Here is a 25298-nt window from a genome sequence, read left to right as displayed (position 1 = left end):
AGAAACCAAGTTCATTCTTCAATGTGAAAATTAGATTTGTTACTAATGACCTCCACTGTTTAAGATTTATCGGTGAGCTACTGACTCATCTCAAGGTCAGGCTTTTAGTAATGGCCTGAAATCTCTTGCTGTTTGGGTGTCCAGGCCACAACTCCATACCCACAATTAGCCTCTGGTGACATGAACTTGCTCAGCCAGAATCACAGAATATTGGAATTAGGGGAGCACTCAAGATGAGGACCAAGAAAGTGATGTGTCCTGCTAGATGGTCACATCAGGATCACACATGCTCATGATTTCATCTAAACCTAATCAGCTTCCTGATTAGGCCCCTCCTCCAAATATCAGCACATTGAGTTAGGGTTTCAGGTGGTAAGTTTTGAGAGGACACAAACATTCAGCCACGTCACCTTTATATTTGCTGCATATATTCTTATAAACCACGTAAGATCATTTTGGTAAGTGTCAAGAGGGGAAGAAATTTAATTTCACATAAAGAGAAATAGTCAGGTCAAGGCCTGCAGTGTCAAGGAAAGCACATGGTATGCTAACTTCGACTAAAAGGCACTTATCAGAAGACAAAACGTTTTATATCTTGAGTCAATGTCTAGAGATAATATGCTAAATGTCGTCTCTTTTATGTATGTTCATGTTTCTTTACACACATAAAAAAAAAAAAGTTTTACCAGTTAGCTCCATTTTTGTTGCAGATATTCATCCACTTTTTAGCTAACCTAAATGATATCCAATGACTTTTACAGGAGTATTTTTTTATTAATGATTATTACCTAGTTTCATTCAGCCCCTAACTCATGAAATGCTTACTATTCTTCATTCAAGATGCTTCATCCTGGATATCATTGAAAAGAAGGGAATCTTCTCTATGGCCATCTTTCTAGTATTGGTAGACTACTCTACTCTTTAGCCAGATGGAAGACTTTGTTCTACCTCATTCACTTTTGTTTCATTTTTAACTAAAATGGAGTAGAAAGTAGGAAAAAGTCATGCATGGCAAAATAATGATTAAGACAGTTTTACAAATGTAGAGAAAAAAATAAAGATTTTCCTCAACTTATGATGGGGTTACATCTCCATAAACCCATCATAAATTGAAAATCTCCTAAGTCAAAAATGCATTTAATACACCTGACAGACCATCAAAGCTTAGCTGAGCCTACCTTAAATGTGCTCAGAGCACCCATATTAGTCTACAGTTGGGCAAAATAATCTACCCCAAAGCCTACTGTATAATAAGATGTTGATGATCTCAAGTACTTTATTCAATATAGTACTGAAAGTGAAAAATGGAGTGGCTGCATGGGGACAGAAGGTTGTCAGTATATCAGTTGTTGACCTTTGTGATCTCTGGCTGATGAGGAGCTGTGGCTGCTGCTGCTCAGCATCATGAAAGAGGATCTGACTGCGTGTCATTAGCCCAGGAAAAAATAAAAATTCAAAATTCAAAGTATGGCTTCTACTGAATGTGCATTGCTTTCCCACCACCATAAGGTTGAACCATTGTTAAGTCAAACCATTATAAATTGGTGGCCATCTATATTCCGGATATAATGTGCATAAATATGAGTTTAAAAGGAAATAATTCTTGGACACATGGATGGCTCAGTCAGTTAAGCAACCAACCTTTGATTTCAACTCCAATCATGATCTCAGGATTGTGAGGTTGAGTCATGGGCTTGGCTCTGCGAGTGGAGCCTGCTTAAGATTCTCACTCTCCCTCTGCCCTGCCCCACCCCCTCTCCCTCTCTCTCTCTCTAAAAAAATAAAATAATAAAAAAATTTAAAAAAAGGAAATAATTTTCAAAGCTAGTCCTATTTAGACAAAAATGGAAATATGAAACACTAATAATTTTTAAAACATAGAATATTTCTACATAAAAATTAATTTAATGGAGCAGTGCCTGAGTGCCTCAGTTGGTTAAGCAACTGGCTCTTGATGTCAGCTCAGGTCAGGTTATGATCTCAGGGTCCTCAAATTGAGCCTCACCTCAGGCTCCATGCTCAGTGGGGGATCTGCTTGAGGATTCTTTCTCTTTCTCCCTCTCCTGCTCCCCATTATGGGAGGGCATATTAAAATGACTATGTTATTTACCTTCAATGCTCTCATTTTTAAAATAAATATGATTTCTAAAAATACGTTTTAAGAGGAATAAATTGAACTCTTGAGTAGGAATTTCAAAAATATTTTTTAAAATAGTCAACATCTGTGATTTTGATGCTTGTCTTAATGGTAAGCCCAAGAAAAGTAGATATTTTTTTTTTGAAAAGTAGATATTTTTTAAAGTACATTTTACATCTATAAGCGAAATTACCTCCAGTGGTACCAAATCATAGGTACATATATATAAAAGCATGACATTTTTGATGACTATTTATAAGAGCTTTCCTTTTACTTTCCTTGCAAGAATTCTCTAATAATTTGATTTAAATCTTCCTCCAAGCAGAGAATGGTGTCTAATTTGCTGCACTGCAGCTCAGGACAGAATTAATGTTTTTAATGAATCATTCTCTTTTGTAGAGAGAGATATATGGCCTCTGAACCCCGAATTACAAAATCTCCTTCTCAGTAATTAAAAGATAAAAATAAGCCTGACAGCGTAAACCTTTTAAATTTATTTATATATTCACAGTGTCTTTCATAGTTACTAGTTTCAGGCACAAACTTCCCACTCTACCAAATTTTTAGTGATGGTGTGTCCTACTTTAAAATTTCATCTTTGAAAGCACTTATGATTTACTCTGATAGTGTGGTCAATGTGCATGTATGTGGAATATCTTCATAGTCAAATAAAAATAAACCTTTTTCAGAGAAGTTTACTTAAAAATGAAGAAACTGGGTATATAGCCATGAACATATGGCAATATGACAATTCAGTAATTCTTCTTTCTTTTGCTTATCCAGTTAGGAAAACTAAAATACACACACACACACACACACACACACACACTATACACTGCATACATACACACAGACCCATACACATACACCCAGGCACATGCACACACCACACTACACACCACACACAAACACACAGGCATAGACACACACATACACAGAGGCACACACACAGAGAAAAGCTTTGGAAAAAGGCATTGTGCATAAATCAGTATTAACACCATATGGAGATAGTTGTAGGAATACATTCATAGTGATTACTTCTTTATCATATGTATGTATTAATTTTTTACCTAATTCTTACTAATCAATTACCTATGATATGATCTGAAAGGTAATTGGATCCTCTCAGCAAAAAGTACATATTCCTCATTCATTTGTAACTCATCAAATATTAACCGTTGGAATAATATTTGATGATAATAATATGAAGGTTAGGAGAGAGCCCATAAGAAGGGAGAGTTATTTCCAGGGTATGATTCAAGTCTTTAGACAAATGGTGCCGCATTCCCAAAACATTAGCAAATTTACCTAGGCAAGTGGTATTAAAATGAGCCCAGGAAATCATAAAAGAAAAGTAAAATCTTGTACAATATCATTATATAATGAGCTTTTTGCCTTTTCTTCTGTATGATTAATTAGTATTAATGAAGAGATATATATGAGGAAATAACAGTATTAATTTACATTGTTGTTTCAGCGACTCAAAATAGTGTATTATATTGTATACCTGAAACTAAGATAACACTGTATGTTAACTATACTGGAATTAAAAATTTAAAAATAGTATATTATATTTCTGTAGTTATTAAAAATATTTAAACCTCTTTCATGTACATGATCACATTTGATATCTATAAAAATTCTACAATTTATCCAAGTCATGTGCACTTAATGTCTCTTGTACATATAGCCAACAATAGACTATGCAGCATTTACTAGGTATCAGGCACTTGTTAAAGAGATTTGCAGATATCATCGTCCTGTCCTTGCATTAAGGGGCTCTTCTACTTGTTCTGTCTTTGGAATCTTTTCGCTACTACCTTTGAACAAGTGCATTAGTGCACACACATGCACAGACACACTGGCTTTCAGGAGAGAAAGTCGATTCACAGAGACATTATCGTGTGTGATCTCATGTTTCTGTTTTGAAGTACTCAAAAATAGAGACTCAAACTAAGGCCATTTCATTGGCGACATAGGAACATTAACATTCTCTAGTCATCCCAGTTAAGTACATAGATACTTCAATTAGCTCTTTAGGACTTTTTTTTTTTTAAGATTTTATTTATTTATTCATGAGAGAAATAGAGAGAGAGGCAGAGAAACAGGCAGAGGGAGAAGCAGGCTCCATGCAGGGAGCCTGACGTGGGACTCGATCCCGGATATCCAGGATCACACCCTGGGCCAAAGGCCGTGCTAAACCACTGAGCCCCCTGGCTGCCCTGGGACTTTTTGTTGATGTCTCTTTGATGTCTATTTACCTAGTTGTTCTGTAATCACAGTAGGGGCCAGCAAGAGATCATTTCCATCCAATCTCAGTGACCAATGAACTGATAAATTATGCATGTTTTCATGATTTTTCTCTCTTCCCTTTACTTTCTTGTTTCTTCTTTCTGTTCATTGAGATGCTGAAATATGAATTTGTGACCCATGTCACAAGACATTTGCAGTACTCCCCTCTTATCCATGATTTTGCTTTCTGTGGTTTCAGTTACCCACGGCCAAATGTGGTCTGGAAGGAGATGATCTTCCTTCAGATCCATCCTTAGATGATCACCTGTAGCCTAACACTATGTCACAAATACCTACATCATTCACCTTGCTTCAACTCATCACATGGGCATTTTATCATCTCATGTCGTCACAAGAAGAAAGGTGAGTACGGTATGATAAGATGTTTGGAGAGAGGAAAAGAGAGATCACATTCACATAAATTTTATTATAGTATATTGTTATAATTATTCCATTTTATTAATTATTAACCTTTTACTGCACCTAATTTAGAAATTGGACCTTATTACATGTATATATGCGTAGGAAAAAGCATAGTATGTGTAGGGTTTGATACTACCTGCAGTTTCAGGCATCCATTCAGTCTTGGACTGTATTCCCCATGGATAAGGGAGGACTACTGCATAGCTATATATCTCTTCAAAATGTCTTCAAAATGTCTCTTTTGTTTTTTATTTCATTACTTTTCCCTATTCTTCATATCAAATCCATACTTCCTTTCTCTCCTTTCTCTCCTCTCCTTCCTTTAATATGCGTTTAGACATGCATTTGCATTTTAAAATCTGTTGGGGTTTTTTGTGTATATATTTTTTTAATTGGCCTAAGGTCTGTGCAATGTGCGTGATTCCATTTCTTAACTTTCTTTAAAATTTTTCATCCAGGGCAGCGCGGGTGGCTCAGCGGTTTAGCACCACCTTCAGTCCAGGGCGTGTCCTGGAGACCTGGGATCAAGTCTCCTGTCCAGCTCCCTACATGGGGCCTGCTTCTCCCTCTGCCTGTGTCTCTGCCTCTCTCTCTCTCTCTGTCTCTCATGAGTAAATAAATAAAATCTTTAAAAAATAAATAAATAAAATTTTTCATCCATTGCCAGTGTTGTGTTTGATGTTTGCCAATGATTTTTTAATTGTTCTATATTATTAATAATTTTAGTTCTTTAAACAAGCGATTGTAAGAATTATCTTAAAGTCCTATTGTAATTGTGAATTGTTCACTTCCACTTCAGTTGACATTATTATACTGTTAGCTAATGCATACAGAGATAGGGTTTGATATCTTCATTTTGAATTGGGCTCTTCATCTTTGTGGAGTGTTTATACCAGTTTTCCTCTCTCAGTATATATTTTTTCCTATCTTTTTTTCTTTTAACCTTTTTAAGTACTCAGTTACATTTATAAAGTGTATCTTACAAGCAATGAATTGGACATCTCTTTTTAAAAAATCAAGTTTGACAATATTGAACTTATACTGAAAGTGCTTAATGCATTTTGTTTGCAAAATTTTGTGCTGATAAATATACATAAAATTTACCATCTTTATTATTATTGTTATTAACCACAATTCATGGTATTAAGCATATTCGCATGTGGTGCAACCATTGCCACCCTCCATCTTCAAACCTCTTTTCATTTTGCAAAACTAAAATTCTGTACCCATTAAGCAACCTCCCATTCCCCACTGTGATTAGCCACCAACCACCACCACTCAATCACTATGAATTTGACTTCTCCAGGTATCTCATATAAATGGAATCATATCATTTTTAAGATTTTATTTTATTATTTTATTTTATTTTATTTTATTTTATTTTATTTTATTTTAGAGAGAGAGTTGCAAAAGAGGGGGCTGGGCAGACAGAAAAGGAGAGATAATCTCCTCACTGAGTGCAGAGTATGACAGGGCGCTCAATCTCATGACCCTGAAATCATGACCCAAGCTGAAATAGAATAGGGTGCTCAACTGACTAAATCACCCAAGGCACCATATGTCATATTTGTTTTTAATGATAGGCTTTTTTTTTTTTTTCTTTTTAAGAGAAGGGAGAAGGACATGAGTAGAGGGAGAGAGAGAATCCAAAGCATCCTACACACTCAGCACAGAAGCCTACGTGGTCCTCAATCCCACAATCCTAAAATCAGGACCTGAGATGGAATCAAGAATTAGTCATTCAACCAACTGAGACACCCAGGTGCCATTTTAGTGTTAGGCTTATTTCACTTAACATCATGTCCTCAAGGTTCATCCATGTTGCAGTATGTAAGGATTTCCTTCCTTTTTTAAGAGTGAATAATGTTCTACTGCACGTAAATACTTCATTTTGCTTATCTATTCATCTGTCAATGGACACTGGGTTTGTTTTTACCTTCTAGGTATTGTGAATAATGCTGCCATTAATAATAATTAATAATGCTGCACAAATATGATTTCAGACCCTGATTTCGACCACTGGGGTATACACCTTGAACTGGAATTGATGGATCACATGGTGGCTTTATTTTTAATGTTTTAACGAGCTGTTAAGGGAACCCTGGGTGGCGCAGTGGTTTAGCGCCTGCCTTTGGCCCAGGGCGCGATCCTGGAGACCTGGGATCGAATCCCACGTCGGGCTCCCGGTGCATGGAGCCTGCTTCTCCCTCTGCCTATGTCTCTGCCTCTCTCTCTCTCTCTCTGTGTGACTATCATAAATAAATAAAAATTAAAAAAATAAAAAAAGAACTTTCTTTGTTAAAAAAAAAAAGGAGCTGTTAAACTATTTCCCACAGTATTTAGACCATGTTGCATTCCCACAACAATATACAAGGGTTCCAATTTTAGTGCATTTATTTTTAATGAAACTGCTGATATACTTAGGTTCTATAATTAATTATATACAGTTAGATGTATAATAACTATCATTTATTTTTTATTTTCTAATCTCCAAATCTGTTTTGTATTTTTTGGCTTTCTTTGCTTTTTTGGATTGATATATTTTTCTTATATTAGCTTTATTTGTTATGTTTTTTACTATATTTTCACATTTTAACCTAAAGATAAAACATTCACCTTCACTTATTAAAGTCTAATATAAATTATTACTTCCATAATTAGATACTGTTAGAAACTTAAATCCTTTCACATCATTTATTCCTCACCTACCTCTGTCCTATTGTTTTCACACATTTTCAGTTATATGTATAAATTAAATTCCACAGGATATTGCAATTATTATTTGCCATAGTCCATATTCCTGTATACTTATCCAGTGTTCTTTCTTTCTTCCCATATTTTTCTTTCTCTCTGGGATCATTACCTATGTTTAGATTTTTTTTTTCTTCTAGAGCATTACTTCCAGTAATAAATTATCTGTTTTCGTTTGATGTTTCTCTGAAAAATGTGATAATTTCCTTATCACTTTGGAAGTACAGTCCCGCTGAATACATAATTATAATCTGTCATGATTTCCTCTCAGCATTTTAAAGCTACTCTTCCAGTGTTTTTCTGGTTTACATCATTTCTGTGAAGTAGTCAGTTGTCTGTCTTCCAGTGGCTCTCCAAAGGTTGTCTTTTCTCTCTAGTTCTTATAAGATTCATCTTTATTATATTGAACATATTAATAGTAGTCACTCTGACAACCTTTTCTGAAAGACTGCAGGCAATTTTACTGACTTTGGAAAATTTTGGCTTAGTTCCTCAGTCTCCAGCATAGGCCAAAAACTGTACAGAAAGTTACCCACGCAAAATTTTGATTGATCCTAGTCTCCACTCAGTGACAGCACAATTTGTACTACTTTCTCTTTCCTTCATTGATGATCTTTAGCAGTGCTCCTCAGATGATGGACAGATTGTTAAATCTCCTTACCCCAGAGGAAACAATATCTGGCCATCATGTTTGTCCTTTCTCCTATGAATGTGGCCCCCGATCTTTGTTGCTTTTATCATCACTGCTCTCATACCTGTGTTTACAATTATTTTTTCTTCTTTTTTATACTCAGTGTAATGGAAACATCAACCTGGAGTGACCTACTATAATCTACCTGCAGCAGATCTTTTATTCTGCTCTTTTCAAATACAATTCCTTCATACTTTTGTGACCAGTAATGACACACTAAATTAATATATGTATTAACACATGAAGTGATAGAGACCTAGGTGGAAGATACACAACATAGCACTTTACAGGGTTTTCTTTTCTTTTCTTTCTTTCTTTCTTTTTTTTTTTTTTTTTTTTAGAAGAAGGAGGAGGAGGAACAGCATAGATTAGTCTAGGTGTCTACTTATAAAAGGATAATTAATATTTATCAATGTTAAGTAATATGTAAATAATGTAATATGGGCATAGTTTATACATAGGAATGTGTGTGTATACACACACAGATATTGTTCAAAGAAACAGTATGCAGACTTAAAGCTAAAAGATTAATAAAAGACTATAAAAATGAAAATTTGTCAATAAAGCTAGCTATGCACATATTGTGAAAAAAAAGAGATTAATATTGATTGGTGTATTTCCTTCCTCTGTAATGACCTGATGAATTCAGGCATATGGGAACATGAAAGGATATAACATATCTCACTAAAATGAAATGAAACTATAAAAATAATTTGAAACCAAAAAAAAAAAATAATAATTTGAAACCAAGATCCTCTAACTCCAAATCTTTTACTCTTTCTTATTAGTATTTGTTACAGTGATGTCTGAGGAACCCTAAAGAAACCCATACCCTTTCAAGGGATTCAGATTGTCAAAAACATTTTTCGTATTAATACTTATACATTGTTTCTCTTTTCATTCTTGTTTTATCATGAATGAATGGTAGCATTTATAAAGGCTATAATAAATGATGATGGTATTTTTGTAAATTTGACTAATGAAATACATGCTGTTGATTTCCTGAGTTATCTAAAAATTTTCTATGATAAAAATTTAGGGTATATAGACATTTTAACAATATTTGTTCTTCCAATCCATGAGCATGGAATGCTGTTCCATTTCTTTCTGTCTTCTTCAATTTCTTTCATAAGTGTTCTATAGCTTTCAGAACATAGATTCTTTATCTTTATCTAGGTATCTAATGGTTTTGGGTGCAATTGTAAATGTAATTGATTGCTTGATTTCTTTTTCTTCTGTTTCATTGTTCATGTATCCAACTGACTTCAGGGTATTGATTTTATATATTGACACTCTGCTGAATTCCTATATAAGTTCTAGCAATTTTTTGTGGAGTCTCTCGGGCTTTCTACATAGAATATCATGTGATCTGTGAAGAGTGCAAGTTTGACTTTTTGACAATCTGCATGCCTTTTATTTCTTTTTGTTGTCTGATTGCTAAGGCTAAGACTTCTAGTACTATGTTGAACAACAGTGGTGAGAGTGGAGATCTCTGCATGTTCCTGACTTTAGTGAAAAAGCTCTCAGTACCCCACCCGCCCATTCAAGATGATATTTGTTGAGGTTCTTTCACATGTGGCTTTTTGATATTGAGATATATATCACTACATGGTGGAGAGTTTTTATCAAGAAAAGATGCTGTATTTCGTCAAATGCTTTTTCTGCATCAATTGAGAGGATCATATGGTTTTTGTCCTTTCTTTTTTTAATGTGACATAGCACACTGATTGATTTGTGGAGGCTAAAACACCACTGCAGTCCAGGAGTAAATGCCACACTGAGCTATGGTGAATAATCTTCCTTTTAATTTACTGTTGGATCCTATTAGCTAGTATCTTGGCGAGAATTTTTGCATCCAGGGATATTGGTCTGTAATTCTCCATTTTAGTGGGGTCTTTGTCTCGTTTGAGGATCTGGGTAATGTTGGCTTCACAGAATGAGTTTGGAATTTTTCCTTCCATTTCTATTATTTAGAACAGAAAAGACCCTGGATAACCAAAGGAATGTTGGAAAAGAAAGCCAGAGCTGGAGGCATCACAATTCCATATTTCAAGCTGTATTACAAAGGTGTAATCATCAGGACAGTATTGTACTGGCACAGAAACAGACACATAGGTCAATGAAATGGAACAGAGAACCCAGAAATGAACCCTTAATTTTATGTTCAACTAATCTTTGACAAAGCAGGAAAGAATATCCAATGGAAAAAAGACAGTCTCTTCAATAAATGGTGTTGGGAAAACTAGACAGCCACATGCAGAAGAATGAAACTGGATCACTTTCTCTTTTTTTTTAACTTTTTAAAAAAAATTTTTATTTATTTATGACAGTCACAGAGAGAGAGAGAGAGAGAGAGAGAGGCAGAGACATAGGCAGAGGGAGATGCAGGCTCCATGCACCGGGAGCCCGACCTGGGATTCGATCCCGGGTCTCCAGGATCGCGCCCTGGGCCAAAGGCAGGCACTAAACCGCTGCGCCACCCAGGGTTCCCTGGATCACTTTCTAAAACCATCTGCAAAAATAAACTTAAAATGGATGAAAGACCTCAATGTGATAAAAGAATCCATAAAAATCCTAGAGGAGAACAGAGGCAGCAACCTCTTTGACTTTGGCTGCAGCAACATCTTGCGCTTATCAAACCCAACACCCAAAGAACAAATAATCCAGTGAAGAAATGGACAGAAGACATGAACAGACATATCTCCAAAGAAGACATATTAATGACCCACAGACAACTAAAAAATGCTCAACATCATTTGGCATCCAGGAAAAAAAATTAAAACTACAATGAGGTACCATCTCACACTAGTCAGAATGACTAAAATTAACAACTCAGGAAATGACAGATGTTGGCAAGGATGCAAGGATGTGGAGAAAGGGGAACCCTCCTAACACTGCTGGTGGGAATGCAAATTGGTGCAGCCACTCCAGAAAATAGTGTGGAGGTTCCTCAGAAAGTTAAATATAGAACTACCCTATGACCCAGCAATTGCACTACTAGGTATTTAGCCAACGGATACATGCATAGTGATTCAAAGCCGCACATGCATCCCAACATTTATAGCAGCAATGTCCACAATAGCTAAAATATGGAAAGAGCCCAGATGTCCATGACAGATGAATGGATAAAGGAGATGTGGTATATACACAATGGAATATTAACCTCCAAAAGGATGAAATCTTGCCATTTGCAACAATGTGGATGGAGCTAGAGGGTCTTATGCGAAGTGAAATAAGTCACTCAGAGAAAAAAATACCATATGATTTTACTCATATGTGGAATTTAAGAAACAAAACAGATGAACAAAGGGGAAGGGAAGAAAAAATAAAATAATATAAAAACAGAGGGCAAACCATAAGAAACTCTCAACTCTAGGGAAAAAACTGAGGATTGCTGGAGGGAAGGTGGGTGGGTGGATGGGGTAAGTGGGTGATGGTCATTAAGGAGGGCATTTGATTTAATGAGCACTGGGTGTTAGATGCAACTAATGAGTCACTAAATTCTACCCCTGAAACTGATAATACAGTATATGTTAACTAAATTGAATTTAAATTAAAGAAATTATAGTTTTAGGGTACAAATAAGTAGATTTTCAGAGATTAACATAACTTACTTTCAGCACTTTGCACTTATATATTTTTGCCTATACTGACATTAATTATTGTAAACATATTATCATTTAATACATTATTATACTGAAATTCTGAAGTTTTTCTTGCTCCTTATTTCTATAAGATAGAAGATATAAGTACACATCAGTGTCTGCTTTTGTAATAACATTTTATTTTAAGAACTCCTTTCTAAATTGTTAAATTTAATTTAAACTTACTCTTTTAAAATCAAATTATGCACTATTCTAAAATATAAAACATTTTTCATATATTTAAGCTTAAATTGCTGGTTTAGAAGAGAAGATTAAAAGAACTGATTAATTAAACCACAGCTGTGCCATTGTTATCTAAATATGCCAAAGAAAGATGAAACTGACATACTGAAAGTTCTCTCACTGATGGAAAAGGAGAATCTATTCAAAACAAACTGGAAAGACCTTTAAATAAGAAATTTTGAAAAATGACAAAATCGTTCTTTCCCTCATCTGTACTGATACTTATAATTCGATTCATGGTATCTTGTGCATCAAACAATTTAAAATATCATTATGATGCCATTTAAAGTATAGCATCTATTTGATACTAATCATTTAGAATTTAAAAAGAAATGATTTTTTATTGTAACATTAATATTAAGAGCTCAAAAACATATTAGGAGCTCATTAAAAGCCAAAAGTTGTTTGGTTTTGCTTTTAAAACTAGAAAAGGGAAGAGTCACTACAGCATCTTATAAAGCATTAAGTTATTGCACTGCTTGTGGCCACATTGCATACAGCTAAAGAGGTGCACAAAATAGTTGAGTGACTAATAAGTCTCTGAACACTTGACACTGGAGAATGCCTGTTGGGTGAAATGTCAGAGAAAGAATAATCATGACGGTGCCATTTTCCAACAATACATTAATAAGTGAATTAATAATTTAGCTGCAAACCATGAAGAGTGAGTTAATATAGCATCTGCAAAATTATGTTTTTGTTTTACAAATGGATGAATTTATAGATGTGACTAGTTTGTTTTGCTTATATTCATACAGTGTTTGTTTTAAACATTTCCTATCCACCCTGTTGATGGTGGGTTTCCTGCAATGGGGTTGAGCAAAGACAATACACATGACACTGGATAGATAAGATAGATGGTAGGTTATTGATCCTACAAACTTACAACCTACAAGAGCAGGACACTGCATGTCATACAGGGCCACATGGGTATTGCATTCTAGAACAAACTGTGCAACCTCAGATGGTGGGAGGCAGACTTTGTAGTATCAAAGGGTAGCAGTATCCCTGGCTCCTGAGGAAGAATGTGACTGGCTTGTTTGAATAATTTCACATCTGGCAGGGATGGAAGCCTGCTTGTCAAGGACAATTAGGAACCACACCTGATCCCCTTGGGAAGAACAGGTGTTTGACTACGGTTATTATCCCAGAGACAGAGTGGGGAGGAGAATTTGCAGTTAGGCCACTGGAGATCCTCCGCTTCACCAGATGTCAAGACATACATAATATCGGGCCTTAGCACATCACTTTGTCCAGTGTGGGGTCATCTTAGAAGCATATCTTGGGGCTCTTTATGGGCTTTTCTTATTTAACAACTAGGATAATGTCCAAGTCTTATGATACTAGTGATTCCAAGCATGGACTCTGAAGAAAGGAATCTTGGATGTGAAATACAACTCTGTAACTTCTTAGTTCTAAGACTTTGGGAAAATCACTCAACATTCATGTACCTTAATATCCTCATTTGTAAGATGGGCTAAAGATAATACATACTTACAACATAAGGTTGTTTTAAGGATTATGTGATTTATTATTTCTACACATTTCATAAATGCTTATATATTTATTTATGAGATAAATTAAAAGCATATATAGATTTAATTTATAATATGTAATTATTTAGGAAATAATTATTTACTAAAAGGATACAAAATGAACATTAAAGTTGGCAAAGTCTAGGTAACACGGGGAACTATTGTTGGGAATAAATTTTGTGCTGAAAGAAACTACTGCAATTATACTATGAACTTTCTACCAGTTAATACATGTACTTTTCAAAATTGTAGATGACATAAAGCTAGAGAGATAGTATTTTGGGTTAATAGAATCAGAATCTAAAACAGTCTCTGTAGCCTTGAATATTGGGTCAAATCTGGCAGGATTAAATTTAACAGAAAAAAATGTAGGTCTTAAACTTGGGGACCTGAAAGAGGTAATATATACTTTAGGATGCAGTTCATTTTAGGCGGGGTATAAGTTAATTAGTAAGCTTCCCCAAAAAAGCCAATATAAGTTTCATATAAGTTTAGTCTTTATTTATAGGAATATAGTGTCTTGATCAATTAAAGTGATAGTACCACTTTTCATTGGTCACTCAGTTTATCTTTCTCATTAGTTTCAAAGGACATGGAAAAAGTAGGGCATATTTCAGCAGTGCAACTATGAAACTGAGTGGACTTGAAACTGTCATATCAGAAACTGAGAAATGGTAGAAATAATAATTTACCCTGATTCTATACCATTGAGTAGTCTCGATGCACATGCCTGGCTGAGCATCCAGTGGCAATGCTAACTGTGTTAGAAGACATCCCTCACTTGCTCCTGACCTGTTTCCAGTTCTCATCCAGTCCTGACTCTTGGCTCCATCAATGGCCTCCTTGACCTCTCCCCCTGCTTTTGGACAGGATTTAACTTTTGGGCTTTGCGCATTCCTAAACTTTAAAATGGATATGCCCTTTTGTATCTCCCTGCTTCAACTATCAGGAGTAGAATTCCATTCCTAGTCGACTCCCAAATGACCCCATTTCCCCCAGAGGTATGAGTCTGGATACAATGCTGTAAGTAACCCCTTAAAGACAAACCTAGAGCTAAAGACAGAAGGCTATTAGAGGAGGGGAAGTTCTGGGTATGGAGGACTGACTTTGTGACAGCTGGAACCCCCTGAAATTAGATCATGCTTTGTCAGGAACTAGTGACTTTCCCATTACTATAGATATTTCAGCAAAAGTTTGCTCTTCCATGTGTGGAACTCTTGAGGCAAAAAATGTAAAAATGGGACTATAAATAACACAGTCTTTTCTCTGAGTTTTTATCTTTGTTTTTGTTTTGTTTTTTAGAGTGTGGGATTTTATGGGAATTTTTAAAAAGAATCATTTAACGAATTTTATGTTTATTACCTTGAGGATCAGAAAATACAGTCAAAGTTATACACATAATACGTCATGAACATGAGCCATGTTTTGTTCATTTAAGTAAAGCATTATAACTTAATCTGATAATTAAGGTTAAGAGAACGATTTACTAAGTGCCTGAAAAAGCATATTCCTCATATACACCCTCCAGATACATGCTTCATTTCCCACTCATCTCTCTGTTTTAAAATATAACTTCAACTTGGAATGTTTTTATATTTATTCATTTTCTTTAGGCAGAAATTGATAACACCTTCCTTCAGAAATGAATTGTTAAAAGCAATGAAATTGGCTGCTAATGAGAGTATTTGAAGTACCAAAGTAAACAAATCTATTAAGATGTATCTGTATACATATTTATTTTATATATCATGACTATAAAACTGATTCTTCTATCTTGTCAACTTTACTAAAAAACACTTAAACAAATTAGGTTGTTAAACAATATTAAATATTACAATTTAGTGAAAGTATATTATGAGGTATCAAGCTCAAAGCACAAATCATGCAAAATTATAAAAGACAAGATTCACGAAGAAAAATCTTCTGCATAGCAAGGAAACAATCAATAAAACTAAAAAGCAGACTATGTAATGGGAGAAGATATTTGCAAATTATTATCTGATGAAGGGCTAGTATCCAAAATCTATAAAGAACTTATTAAACTCAACACCCAAAAAACAAATAATCTAGTTACAAAATAGGCAAAAGACATGCATAGATATCTTTCCAAAGAAGACATACAGACGGCAAATAGACACATGAAAAGATGCTCAACATTACTCATTATCAGAGAAATTCAAATCAAAACCATGATCAGATAGCACCCCACACCTGTCAGAATAACTAAAATTAATAACACAGGAGACAACAGTTGTTGTCGAGGATGTTAAGAAAGGGGAACCCTCTTGCACTGTTGGTGGGAATGCAAAATGGTGCAGCCTCTGGAGAGGTGCAGTCTCAGTATAGAGGTTCCTCAAAAATCTGAGGATAGAAGTACCCTATGATCCAGCAATTACACTACTAGATATTTACCCAAAGGATGCAAAAATACATGTTTCAAAGAATACATGCACCCCGATGTTAATAGCAGCCTTATCAACAATAGCCAAACTATGGAAAGAGCCTTCAGAAAGGATGAATACCCACCATTTGCTTCAACATGGATGGACCTGGAGGGTATAATGCTGAGTGAAATAAGTCAATCAGAGAAGGACAATCATCATATGGTCTCACCCATATGTGGAATATAAGAAATAGTGAAAGGGACTATAAGGGAAAGGAGGGAAACAGTGGGAAAAATTAGAGAGTGAGACAAACCATGAGAGACTCTGAACTCTGGGAAACAAACAAAAGGTTGCGGAATGGGAGGTAGGCAGAGGGATGGGATAACTGGGTGATGAATACTCAGGAGGGCACTTGATGAGATGAGTACTGGGTGTTACAATATATGTTGGCAAATCGAACTTAAGTAAAAACAAATGTGTAAAAAAAGAGACAGCTCAAATGTCCATTGACTGATAAAAGGAAAAAGAAGATGTGGTGTGTGTGTGTGTGTGTGTGTGTGTGTGTTTTGGAATATTACTCAGCCATCAAAAAGAATGAAATCTTGCCATTTGCAATGACATGGATGGAGCTAGAGTGCATTATGCTATGAAAAATAAGTCAATCAGAGAAAGACAAATACCATATGGCTTCACTCATAGGTAAAATTTAAGAAACAAAACAAATGAACATAAAGTGGGGCGGGGGGGACAGACAGAGAGAGAGAGAGAGAGAGAGAGAAGGAAAGAAACCATAGGAGACTCTTAACTATGGAGAACAAACTGAGAGGTGATGGGGGGAGGTGGATGGGGGATGGGATAGAATGGTGATGGGTATGAAGGAAGGCATTACTATGTTGAGCACTGGGCATTATATGTGAAGGATGAATCACTTAATTCTACTCCTGAAACCAATATTGCACTACATATCGACTATAATGTAAATTTAAAAAAGCCATGAGGAATGGGTTTTATAAAACATCTTTTGTCTGCATCAAAAGATTGATTATTTTTCTAACAACAAATTTAGAAATCTATTGTGTATATATTCATTTTATAATGCAATAATCATTAGGTTATTAATTTTTTTCTAAAACATGTGTGTTTCAGGTTATATATTCTCATTTGCTCTTTCAGAAGCTAAAAAAACAGTTGATGTCAGGATGTATTTTGTGTGTCAGATTTTCTCTGCCTTTAACAGTACAGTATTGAACATATATAACATACATACACACATTTTAAGACCTTAACTGTTATACTCAATAAGTCAGATTTTCTCTGCCTTTAACAGTGTTGAACATACATAACATACATACACATTTTAAAATCCTAACTGTTATGCTTAATAAAAAATAAAAAAAAAAAACACTGAGTAGATTGCTGACTTGTGACAGGGCCAAGATAATAGCCAATATACACGTAGAGAGCATATATACCTTCTTAGAAAGCCTTTCCATAGCACTAGACTCTCCTTCAGTGTTCTCTGACATTCACACCCTGCAAAGTATCAATCTGACTTCATTAATCAATCTTCTGTTGCTTATAAAATTTCTAACTAAACCTATTATATCAGTCCTATCTTCTAGTCTGCACAGTGCAGAACCGTTGTCTTCTAGACATTGACATAGATTTTTTTCCTTTGATAGAGCTTAACAGCTTACATTTGTTTCTTAATTTAACATGTAAAAAATGCCTATTGAGTTAAGCATTATGTTAGAAACTGAGGAAACAATGGCAGCTACTGTGGGATAGTTTAATGTGTCAATTTGGTGGAGACATAACATCCAGAGATTTGGTCAAACATTATTCTGGATGTTTCTGGGAGGGTGCCTTTGAATGAGACATTTGAATCAGCGGACTATTGATCTTAATAATAGTGGGCCTTGTCCAATCAGTTGAAGGTCTGAATAGAGAAAAGAATGACCTCAGAGCAAAAAGGAATTTTTCAGCAGACAGCATTAGGTCTTCACCTGAAAGATTGATTCTTTTTGGTTCTTTGGCAGATTGCCTTTGGACTTAAGCTGCAACGTTTTCCTAGTCCATAGCCTGCCAGCCTACTCCATCAGATTTTGAACTCACCACCCTCCACAAACATGTGATCCAATTCCTTAAAACAGTTTTTTTAAATGTATCTCTATCTTCTCATATAGATATAATCACATGTTTCAAGTTCTTAAAATTTCTTAAAATAATTCTCTTTAGAGAATTAGAGAGAGAGAGAGAGAGATTGATCTGTAGGTAGGTATATAGAGATGCAGATAAAGATTTATTTGAAGGAATTGGGTCACATGATTGTGATCTACAATAATGTCTTTGTAGATACATTTATATATCTTGTATCTATGTATGTATCTCTGGACCTGTATCTATGCCTGTATGTACATCTGTTTCTCTGGAGAACCCTGACTAATACAGAGATGGAAACATATTTTTAGACCATAAGTATGCAGAGAGAGTAATGCAGGAAATCTACTTACATTGGGAGTGGTGTTCTGAAGAGAAGCTGTTAAAGCTTTGTCTTGAAATCTACTTGAGACAACAGTAGGTGGAGGAGTCAGTTACGACAAGGCAAGAATGGCAGCATACAAAAAGAAAATGAGGAATGATAGCACAGGCTTGAAAAAAACAATTAATAGTTGTTTTGGCGGAAAATTCAAGGTAGATGAGAGACACAAAATGATTTTAAGGTAATGGCCCTTTACATCAGCTGAACAGCACACTTTCTCAATGACACACATGGAGCCCGACAGAATAACTCCTTTTGAAACAACTACCCTAGTATAAAATATTCCCTTCTCTTTCCACTTGATTCTTTGTTGTTGATGGTTGTTTGTGTTTTCCCTGTTATTTAGACCCACTCGATCTCTTGCCCCCATGTTCATTTTGACTTGTCCTAGTACATCCAAGGATGACCTAAAGCAGGGCTCTGGGCAGTGCCGATTTTAATTTATTTTTAAAGATTTTATTTATTTATTCATGATAGACAGAGAGGCAGAGACACAGGCAGAGGGAGAAGCAGGCTCCACACAAGGAGACTGACGTGGGACTCGATCCCGGGACTCCAGGATCACACCCTGGGCCAAAGGCAGGCGCCAAACCACTGAGCCACCCAGGGATCCCCTGATTTTAATTTTTATTGTTAAGGTTCCATATAGTCAACCTTATTTCCTGATACTGCCTCTATGGCAAGTCCTTTGTGATACGACTGGAAAGCAGCAAAATTTGCAATAGACACCATCCTCCAGGTCTCTAAGAGTACAATGATGGCGAAGTTATGTCTGAAAAGGTGACTCAAAAACAGAACAAACATGATGATCATGACAGTTTATTTCCACCTTGATTTACATTAGAGACAATCTATAGACCAAACATTTTGCATGATGGTAGAGCTCATTATATTCCAGTAAATAAAATGAAATATTTAAGAATGGGAGTATTAAAATCACTACAAGATAAAAATCAATAGCCTGCCATACAAGCAAAATGCTATTCAATGGGATTTCTGTTTTTAAAATAAATATTAGAATTAGACCCATAAGGTAAAATGATTTATTGTAAATTAACAGCAAGAATGGGTAGATTTCAGAGTAATTCTTTAAATAATGTCACAGAACCACCCTCCTGAGCTAACTAATTAGCTCATTAAAGCATTCCATCTCATTGAAAAGCAGTTTTTCTTGAAGATTGTCAGCCCCGTGATTGAATGACATGCAAAATCTCTTGGTATTTTATGGATATGTGATCCTTGGCATTCAATAATGAAACTGCTCTTCTCTGTTTGTAGAAGAAGAGCATTCAATTTTCATGGAAATGTCAGAAAGATTATATTGTTTTCTTCTATTTATTTTTATTGTTTTGGTCTGGGATATAGTTGAAAGCCTGTCAGTGGTGTCCTTTGCAGTTGCTTCAAAAGCCATAAAACAATTGGTACAACCTTAAAATGCTGATTTATTGTTGATGCCAAAAGATAGGAATCTTTTAAAACAAATAATGTGAGATCCATAAGTCTCCAGTTGAAGATAATGCATTTAAAAGTTTTGACCATCTTTCTATTTATTTTATATTAGTTTCCCCAAACCTCTAATAAGATCTTATCTTTCCATATACAGAAAATGTGAATAGATCCTCCGTAATTATTATATAGGCTAAGTACATGTATATTATACGCATTCAATAAATGCTTAATGAGAAAGTGAGTAAAAGAAGTGATTAATATATTAATATTTGGAGAGTTCCCTTCACTTAAACTGCCCTCTGACTGCTCTTCAATTATTCTTTTTTTCTTTTTCTTCAAGCAGGGTCTACGCCCAGCATGGAGTGCAATGCAGGGCTTGAACTCATAACCCTGAGATCAAGACCTGAGCTGAGATCAAGAGCTGGATGTTTAAGTGACTGAACCACCCAGATGCCCCTCTGAATGCCTCTTCTATGAAATAATTTATTATACCTCAAACTCAGTTAGTTTCTATTTCATTTTAACCAATAGTATATTATTTAGCACTCCACCATGATTCATTTTAATAAATTTAACGTACAGATCTTAACATTTGTTTGAGTTCTTATGTGTATTACTTTATGAGAGGCTAACATTACAGATAGGAAGAAAAGGTAAAAAAAAAAATTGCATTTAAGGGAGCAGCCAAAAAACAAGGTTGGGGGGTAAGAACGGGCAAGCAGCCTACTGATGAAAGGGACCCATCAGTTGTTTGTCCTTTCCTATATATAATCAACTATAAATGTCTGGAAACATATAGAGGAAAGTAATGATGAAAAATACTATGGCAAGTGTTATCACATGTATAAGTATAGGGTGGGTATTCTATAGAAGGGTAATATAACACATTTTGTAGGATTAGAAACAGTTACCTCAATGCATGATGCCTTGAACTGTGTTAAACAGAGGAGTATTGATGGAGGGGTATGACAGAGATTGTTAATTGTGCCTGACCTCTACTTCCCTTTCTATGTTTAGTAATGAACTCCCTGATACTGCATCACCATTAGCAGGACACAAGGCCACCCATATAAAGTCCATGATTCCAGGTAAGGGGTTGACCAAGCTCTCATGAATGCAATCTGAATAGTGTTTCCCCTTCGACATTACTTCCTTAAACAGAGGAAATATGCCTGTGATTGTGAGTTAGCTCTGAACCTAAGGTCAAGCACAATGCCCTATAAAATGATTAAATAAGACAGAAGGAACTCAGGATAAACTAAAGGAGCAAACTTAAGTATAGGTTGTTGTGGAGATATATAGACACATGCAAACTAGTCTTGTTAGTTTAGGGATGGTTTTTACTTTCCCTGAAGTTCACTTGCTTTTAGACTCCTTATATGAAAGGGGGGAAAAACACTTCTAATTTTTTTGGACACTCTATTTTTGGTTCTTTTGGCCCAACCTCTTAGCCCATATTCAATAAAATAAAGAATGGGATAAAGAGCCTGTGCAAAGTTCCCAAGATGAAAAAAAAAAAAAAAAAAAAAAGACAATTGCTGTCTTTAGTGTCCAGACTGCTGACTACCTCCTCATTCTTCTGGCACATACTTTTCTGTGTCCCCCACACCTTTTGAAATAACAAATTCAAATCTTCTCATTCTTGATTCTTTTCTTCTGCATTTCCATTCTTTTCTCCCCCATTTCAAAAAAAAAAAAAAAGAATTTATCTGCATCCACCTATAATTGCAAATTTGAAATCTACACTTTGTGTCTCCTACTCCTATCTGTTCTCCTGTTAATTATGAAGCTAATGAGGCTTACAATTTTGATTGATTGCTTGTAAGAGCCCCATCCACGTCCCTGGTAATGACCTAGCATTAGGTCCTACCTAGGTCAAGACCTAGATGACATCTTGTATTTTTGTAATAGTTTAAAAAGCAAAATGCTTTTGCATTCTTTTGTTCAAGGAAGGGGGCCCCAAAACACAAGCTTTAGAACCCATAAAACTAGCATCTTTCCTGATCCCACTGTGACATCTTGAACATTTTTGGAACTTCCAATCCATTGACTCATCCACTTTGCATTGCCCATTATAGCTTGTTCTTCAGTGCCACTAGTCCCCACCACCCAGTGTGGATTCCAGGCACTTTGCCTATAATCACTCACCTGTCAACATCACGCAACTTGTTCCTATCCCTCTCAAGAATATGACCTCAGAAAACCTCCAAACATGCAAGTATTCAAGCACCTGACTTCTCTAAAGTAAATTAAGTAAACATTACTTGTGAAAAATCACATTGCTTCACTATTAAATTTATGAACATGGCATTTAATGAGAGCTCCACTATCTGGTAGCTCTGTACTTTCAAGCTGACTTTCCTGCTGGACGCTTCTTCCTTCTTTCACTTCCTACTATGTCTCACACTATGTTTCACCTCCTTTAGAAATTATGAGCAATCAGACAAAAACTGTCTTACTTGCTGTCAAATCTACACAACTATGGGCATCTGAATATGACATTTGTTCTTTTCTTATTACAATGGAAGGAAGGCTATCCCATGAGAGGCTCCATTCTCATCTCAATTCTTAAGGATTTAGCTCCTGCAATAACTTTCCTTCTGCCCTATCAGTTACTCCATCTCTATGGGATAATTCCCACAAACTTACAAAATTCAGCTTTTGTCTCTGCCTTAATAAAATAAAACCCTACTTTATGAATATCACTTATCCCAGTGACTGCCTTTCTCTCTCTTTTCAATTTAATTACCATCTGTACCACATCATTTACTGAACAGTCCATCAACTTCTCATTTATTTGCAGTGTTTCTTGAGTCAATTTCCCATATATTTACAGTCAAATTTCGTTTTCACTTCTGCATTTCTTCGCTTTCCTATTACAAAAAAATCAACAGTGTTTTTACTATAGCTTTTTATAGGTATAGTTGACTCTTGGACAACATGGGGTTTAGGGGTGCTGACCTGCTAGGCAGGCAAAAATCTGCATATAACTTTTGACTTCCCAAACTTAACAATAGCCCACCGGACCTTGCATTTTAAACCTATGGGGCCCAAGGGTCAACTACATTGACGTCTGATGATGGGAATCCAGCACAGCCCAGGGGTTACAACAAGGACTCTAGACACAAACAGCTGGGTTCAAAGCCTACTTACACTGCTAAATACCTGCACAATCTTGAGGAAGTTAAAATCTGTGACTCACTTTGTGTATATGAAAAAAATTGAGCTACCTAAGATTTAGGGGAACACTAAAAAGAAGTACTATTTAAGTATTATTTATTATTATCATTACTACAATTGTTTTGACAATTCTTAATATTTTAGTTTTCTATATGAATTTTAAAAGTAGCTTCTTTGCTGTGAAAATTCTTTTAGGATATTTTAAAATCAATATTTAGGGTTCTTCATTATGATATGGAAATGCCAGCGACTATTCAATCACTTATCAAACTATGCGAATATTGTCTTCAATTAATTATTTGGTTTCCCTTGAGTTAATACTTACATCTTTTTTTAATAGCTAAATTCTCTGTTTTACTAAAATAAAATATCATATACTTTAATTTTCTGATAGAATTATCAACTTTTTGCTGTTTCAGATATGAATCATTCTCTCTCTTTCTCTCTCTCTCTTTTAATCTTCTTATTTTGCAAGTTCCTCCTAGAATCCTATCTTGTCTCCATTCCAATTTACATTATTTTCTCATCTGGCTTCTGGACAGGTTTCATCCTGGAGCTCCATTTGCCATCATACCAGGAATTCCACTCATGTTTCCTGTATTTGGAGACCATGTTTTCTCATTCTTTTGCTTTTCTTTTTACTGGTTAGTGGATTTGGTTTCATCAAGTATGTCTTACACTTGCTTTCTGAGAAGCGGTGCATAAGGACTGATTTATATATATATATATATATATATATATATATATATATATATATATATCTTGATTGACAGTTTGCTAGGTGTAGAAGTGCTACATTGAAAAGATTTCCTCATAATTTTGAAGCCATCAATGCATGACCTTTAGCTTCCAGTATGGCTTTAATAAACTTGATGCTCGTCTGATCTTTTATTTGTGCTCTCTTTTCCCCTTCTGTCTGAAAACTGTGGATTTTATTTTATATTATAAATGCTCTGAAATCTCATATTGAAATGACCTGGAACTTTTCATCTTCTCCTCCTCTTTCTCTTCTTTTTTTTTTTTTTTTTTTTTTTTATTCATGAGACACACACACACACACACACACACACACAGACAGAGAGGCAGAGACACAGGCAGAGGGAGAAGCAGGCTCCATGTGGGGAGCCCTATGTGGGACTCCATCCCGGGTCTCCAGGATTCATGCCCTGGGCTGAAGGCGGCTAAACCGCTGAGCCGCCTGGGCTGCCCTGTTCTTTTTTTTAACTGAGAATCCATGTCCTTCAGCTCTGTTAAACTTTCTTACAGTAACGGCCAATTTTCTCTCTTCAGAGTTTCATCAGTTTTTGCTTTAGGTATTTCTGTTGTATGATGCATATAGATTTAGGATTTGCCTTCTTGGTGAACTGGCCCCTTAATTATCATGTAATGTCTCTCTTTATTACCAGTAGTATCCCTTGTTCTGTAATATAATTAATCTGATATTAACAAGCCATTCCAAATGGCTTATATTAGTGCTTACATCATATATCATTTTAAATGTTTTAATTTTATCTTACTTATGTTTTACATTTAAAGAAGGTTTGTTAAAGATAGCTATATGCCTGGTTTTGCATTTTTCCCCCAGTCTGACATGTCTGTCTTTTAACTGTGTTTCTATCATTTATATTTAATGTAATTATCAACTATTGATACTTGACCACAGGTTTGAACTGTGTAGGTGCATTTACATGTGTTTTTTTTTCCAAAACACACAGTACAGTACTGTAAGTCTACTTTCTCTTCCTTGTGATTCCTTAACAACTTTTCTTTCTCTAGATCACTTTATTGCAAGATACTATAATACATATACAAAATACATATTATCAGCTGTTTATCAGTAAGGCTTCCAGTAAACAGTAGGTTATTAGTAAAGTTTTGGGGGAGTAAAAAGTTATACATGAATATTTACTGCACATGTTGGGGGGGGTTGGAACTCCTTATCCCCTCATTGTTCAAGGGTCAACTATATATTTGATTGAAATCTGCTATCTTGCTAATATATAGCTACTTGTTCTTTCCTTTTTTTT

Source organism: Canis lupus, chromosome 2 (assembly GCF_003254725.2).
Source record: "Canis lupus dingo isolate Sandy chromosome 2, ASM325472v2, whole genome shotgun sequence".
NCBI classification, from domain to species: domain Eukaryota; kingdom Metazoa; phylum Chordata; class Mammalia; order Carnivora; family Canidae; genus Canis; species Canis lupus.
The sequence above is the reverse complement of the archived record's forward strand: the minus strand, read 5'-3'. Positions refer to the sequence as shown.